Source organism: Lichenostomus cassidix, chromosome 3 (assembly GCF_008360975.1).
Source record: "Lichenostomus cassidix isolate B80296 chromosome 3, HeHo_3.0, whole genome shotgun sequence".
Taxonomy (NCBI): domain Eukaryota; kingdom Metazoa; phylum Chordata; class Aves; order Passeriformes; family Meliphagidae; genus Lichenostomus; species Lichenostomus cassidix.
In genome coordinates, this window is record NC_139483.1 from 102621200 (window position 1) to 102627245 (window position 6046).

General features: G+C 37.9%; 1 long non-coding RNA gene across 1 annotated transcript; it reads right to left on the reverse strand.

Moving 5' to 3' along the window:
* Positions 1-2365: 2365 nt before the first annotated feature.
* On the reverse strand, positions 2366-5582 carry LOC146440325 (uncharacterized). The gene is made up of 2 exons (XR_014851403.1): positions 5308-5582; positions 2366-3526 (listed from the first exon to the last, which is right to left on the reverse strand). It is a non-coding gene; the product is annotated as an uncharacterized LOC146440325 (long non-coding RNA).
* Between the last annotated feature and the right edge of the window lie 464 nt (positions 5583-6046).

Consider the following 6046-nt stretch of genomic DNA (forward strand, 5'->3'; position numbering starts at 1 on the left):
TGTTCCTCCATCTTTGAGATGCAACATCCCACTAGCTGGAGCTGCTACTCAGGCTGCAGTGTGCACCTGGTCCCCACAAGGTCCTGACAGCCCAGTGATGGCAGCCACCATCTCACCTGCCCAAATGCAGTCATGGAGCAGAAAAAAGTACTACTTCCATGACCCCATAAAGGACAAAATGGAGCACAATCCAGAGGTTTGGTGGCTGAGATACTGGTGTGGACAAAACTAATTTTGCTCTTTTTTCCTAGATATTTTTGCAATCCAAGAGACACTGAACAATGTATGTAATAACACATAATTATACATAATTGTCATTTGAAAGGAGGGGCTGGAAGGTAGATTACTCCTAGTGTTCCCAGGGAAGCAGACACATTTTCTGTCTCTTTCCCTATGTTTCTCATTATCCCTTCTGCATAGTGGCATGGCTCCCACAGAAGGGGTGGAAGCTGCCTTTGATCCCACTATACCTATAACTCAACAGAATAAATTAACCTTCTTAGCAGTATATCTGGTCTTAAATCACTTTTACTGGGAATTGCCTCATGTTCGCTGATTTTCCACTTTTTTGGCAACTTCTAGACTATCACATCAAAGCTGCAGCATGGGTGCTGGCAGTGCCTTAGAAACACCCACCGAGCTCACCAGTCTCCCTGGTGGAACGTTTAGCTACCCGCCTATAAAAAGTAGGCAGGATGTAAAAATATTCTCTTCTTCATTTTTTTAAAAGTAATTTGACATTTGTTTGCAAAAGGATGCTCTGCACAGAGCTTCACAGATGCCTTATTGGTTTCTTAACCAAACCTGCAAGGACTGATGCACAACTTGCTTGGACTTGGAAAGTTTGGCTTTAGGAGGAGCACATCTAAAATTTCATTATGGCTTCAGTCAGGACAGACAACTCTACTGAGCTACCAAAAGAAGGAATTGTATAGTGACCTTCCAGATACGCTGTCATCTTCCAGTCATGCATTTTAAAATACATTGCAAGACACAGATAAAGGTTATTAGTGATCTGTTGGTTCCTAGCGATCTTTGAAGGTCCATTGCTTTTATTTCTATAGATTGTAGATAATTTAAAAATATTTGATGAGCCATACTCAAAATAATAATGTGTTTTTTTCTTGCATTGTAGGTGTCATGGTTTAGGAATGGTACTCCCCAATTTTCTGAGATAAGAAAACAAACAGCAACAATATCAATGACAGGACACAGTAAAGGAAACATTATTGCTCACTGTGGAACCTCCTGATAATAGACAATACCTGATCACCCCCTGTGCCATGCATGCTCAACCCTTGTTTCAAAATTGCACATGTTGTTTACTGCCTATTAATATATAAAAAATGTTTCAAAAGAGAATCCTTCGGGAATATGTAATTTACATACAGGGAGGTTTTCCAGAGGAATCTACAGATAAAAATTAATTACTGCTTATTTTAGAAAGTGTTGGGCTGAGTAAAGATTTGTCTCTTTTCTATAGTGTCATTGGAAGGAAAACCATCTTCATGCAACTTCCAAGAGTGATGTGATAATGACAACACTGCCTGGCTCCACAAGTCTGACACTGACATGATGCTGCAGGGGATTTGTCCATACAAGTGCACTAAACAAGTCACTTGAGTCACCCTGCCATAGCCCAGCTCTACTATTAAAGAAAGCCAAATTTAATGACCTTCAAAGAGGAGTGTCCGAGCCGAATTGCATCATATGCTTCAATTCGTCTTCATAAGCATTATCTTGGTACAAAAGTTTTCTGGTAATACAGTTCCCAGACATACAACTTTACAAAATAACGTCAGTATTATTAAATAATGATATAAAATATTTGTCAATAGTTTTTTGGTTTTCTTTTAATTTAGGTTCATATACATATATATATATATATATATACACCTTGTGGTTAGATTTAAGTACAGTGGCAGAAGAATTAATTCCTGAACAGTTACAAAGAATTCTGAAAATAACCAAGTGAAAAAAAGCAGAAAGAGAGAGATAATGCAAGTTAATGAGCAAAACAGGCTGCAATGAACTGGAACCATTTGGAACTTCAGCCATTCTGCAATTAGTGTCTGAAGTGGTGTGCCTAAAATCATCATCATTGTGATCTGAGCTGGACTTATGGCTGGAGTAATTCAGATACTGAGCTACAAAGGAATTGTGGTGAAATCCTCACACTTGCTCTTCTTATAGCCAGGGGGGCCTTAAAACCGAAAATTCCGAATGACAGAGAGTTCCCCTGACAAAGAAGATGATTTTAAAGACATGTTTCAAGACCAGTTTCAAAACTTGGCTCCAGTGTACTTGGGTTTATCTGCATGCCTGAGGTTTATGCATTAAAAACCACTTTGTAGTACTGACAACCTAGCAATAGGAAAAGTTTTTTATTGTACTGGAAGACAGTTATGTCAGAGCTGGTTTTTATTAAACTCACTGATTGTTCCCAATTTTTTTTTTATCATTGAGGGCTTCCCTAAGAAGACTGAATCCTGTGGATTTAATTTTATGTTGTTTGTAAACACATCACCTTTATGCAAAAGTGTTCAAAATGCAGAAACACAGGCAAAAAAATCTTATTGCAAAAAATGCAAGGGAATAAAATTTTACTGCTAAAGACACAGCATTTTTGTTCCTTACCTTAAGAAAACCCCAACAAACACAACAATAAAATGAAACCACCCCAAACTAACAAAAAAAATTGCCAAATTATGACCCTTCCCATCAGAACACTGGCATTTTTATAGAGGACAATAATGTACAGTGAACCTAATGCAGAGGCCATTGTAACATTGCTCAGACATTAAAGCTTTTCCTTTCATTTCACATTGATACAGTTCTCTTTTTACCAAGTTCACTAGTAACATCAACAACCAAAACTTTTAAAATTCTACTTCAACTACATGTGTTAAGAAAATTATGTTATTAATAACTTTGTGCTTAATATCTAAGCTCCACTAATTAGGAAAGAGTAGAGACACCATTGGTAGCAGCTGGACAGAGGAAATGGCTATATGTTTTTTCTTTGCTATAAAGAGAGAAGTATCTACCACAGCTCCATCCAAAGTTTGAGTTCAGTGCTGATTGAAATGAAGCTACACATTTTGAAACCTCTGCTGTCGCAAGAGTTTCACTATTTCTGCCTGAAATTTCACAAGACCTATTCTGAATAAAATGAAGAAAGAGTCAGAATATCCACCCAACTAAGGGCTTGCATTTCTCTAATTTTCCTACAATGAAAGAGGTGTGGATAAGTGGATCATACTTTCTACAACCTCATCTGGAAAAGACTTCAGTCCACTTCATTAGATCTTGCCAAGATCTAACTTTTGCAATTAGTTTGAGATATGAGGTAGAAGTATACATAACCATTGAGATTATTTTGTGTTTTGAAAGTCTGGCAATTGCGATTAAGTAGAGACTGGACAATTAATCTTTGTGTAGCCAAGTGATGGAAGACATCCTGGAACAGTGATGTCCATTTATGACCAGTAGATTCTGTGAGGTCCACAAACTACTTCAAAAGCACCTGTGAATGGTACAAATGAAATGTAAGGGGATTAAATTCAGTAAATGAGGAATCATACATTTACAGAAAAATTTCAAGTCAATCATTCAGAAAGGATGAAAGCCGCTGTTCCAAAATATTTCCATGCCAGTCCACCCTGTGAGGGTTAATGGTATACACAGGAGTTCTGCTAAATGTCACAGTAGTTACTATGCTCTAATCCTGATCCCCAACCTACTGTAGCTGCTATAAAATATATAGTAATAATTTCCTGAGGCAGGGTAATGTATAAGGAATGTCAGACCAGGCTCTGGACATATTTGCCTTAGCTCTGTTTTATTAAAGTGAAACTTTTATTAAGGCATGTGGTGAATTGAGCAATCTGCATGATTCATGCAGTTATAAACCTATTGCTACACTCACAATAAATCAATGAGCCATTGTCGCATGTTCACTGTAGAGTAGATTAAATAATGAGGGGGAAAATCAACGTGGAAGTATTATTCGGCCATATGAAAGTATTAAAAATGTACTCTGAATGTATTAAAAGAACCAAATTGTAGTTGAGCTAAGCTTTATTCCATAAACAAGTTTCCTTGACTGCAGGGTATTTATTTACTCATGGTCTATATAAGAGTCAATATAATTAACCAAGTCAAATTATCTCTTTTGCTGAGTTATTTCTGATTGGAACACACTCTTACGATTCACACTGTAAAACTAAGGGCCAAGGCTCCAGCCTGACCCCTGCATACCCTCAGCTCTGCTGCTCAGAGGGAAACACGAGAAGGAACTACTCCTTCAGGACTGCAACTGTCATAGGACGATGCTGATTCATCACTCCATTGATGCCTGAGTTGCAAAGGGTCATTTTGGGTTGGGACTAAAAGGAATGGTTGCGGTTTCTCTGCATGTATCCACATACCTCTGATTGTCTCTCAGCCCTCTCTGAATTCTTATCTCCTTTGGGCGGAGCAAGCCTGTGCAAGGCATTAAGGGGGTAAGTGAGAGTGAAATAGATTAAAAGTTCTCTTTTCTTTTTTCACAAAAGAAGGGAGTAAATAGGTAAAAAGACTTCTACCAGCTCCTGGATGGAACCGTGACTGATATTGAGTCAAAGTGATCACGTAGAAGTGAGTACTGTCCATAAGTATCCCATTGTTTAAAGAAAGAAATGCATCCTGCTTTAGAATTTGCATGTGGATTACATTATTTTGTAGTAAGAAGAAAAATACACATCTCAGTGTAAAGTTATGTGCTTCTTCTCTAGTACTCTCATCCTCTCGGTGGTTTGTTTAAATTGTTTGAAAGACTATTCACATTAAATCAGAATAATTATAATAATTGTTTGTTGCCATTTTATTTTCAATGAGCACCAGGAGCAGAAGCTTCTATCTACCATTACAAAATGCCATGCTGAAATGTATTACATTTTCTTTAAAATTACAGGTTAAATCAATGTAACGTAGATTCATTTTCTCTGTGTTCTCCCCCACAAACTGCCTCTGTTTCTGTTGCTAATTCATTGCAAAAGTTGAACCGATTTCTGATCTGACCTCAGGGACAAGAGCTTACCTTCAAGGAGTGGAAAGATCTGTGTGTCCAAGGGACTAACAGCTGACTATATGACAACCACAACTCGCCAGAATCATTCCCAAAATATGCTTCAAAATCTAAAAACCGTATACTTGATAATCCCCTTAAGGATAAATAGTCCAGATACAAAGGGGAGAATTTAGACTTCTGTCCAATTTTTCATAATCTGTCATGTCAAACAACCATTCCCAGAGTATATTTCTTACTTGCAAAGCTGATCAGTCACAGACTCTCCTCAGATGGGTGACTCATTGGAAGTAGTGTGGCAGCAAGTTTTTTGTTTTATTTCTCAGGAAATCAGGAAGTCAAATGCACCATCCAATGTATTATCAATGCAATGGTCATCATGTATATTTTGGGATTCTTCTTGGCAGGACTTTGGACCCACAGGTCAATTAATGCTTTTCTAGGTATCATCTGTCTTTCTCATTGATGGCTGTAAGAATAAGGACAATATTTGTGATTTATGTAAAGCAGTGTCCTCCCAAAATTCAGTTCTGAAATGGAGTTTAGGGTGTTCAGTTTCATTTATACACTGACTTGTTCTACATACCAGAGGGAACCTGATATATGATTACTTGCTATGTGCAACTTAAAACACTGTTGTAAGCATTTCTCATCACCAGTTCTACTCACAAGCCAAAGCACCACATTCTGGTTCACAACAGTCTCGAGTTCTTAAGGTTACATGTTAAAAGGATGTTGAATAAAACAGAGTCATAGAATCGTTAAGGTTGGAAAAGATCACCAGGATCATTGATCAACCTTTGATCAACCACCTTATCAACTAAACTACAGCACTAAGAGCCACATCCAGTCATTTCTTGAACATTTCCAGGGATGGTCATTCCACCACTTTCCCTTGGCAGTCTGTTCCTGTGCTTGACAACCTTTTCTGTGGAGAAATTCTTCTTGATGTCCAACTGGAAGCTCCCCTGGCACAGC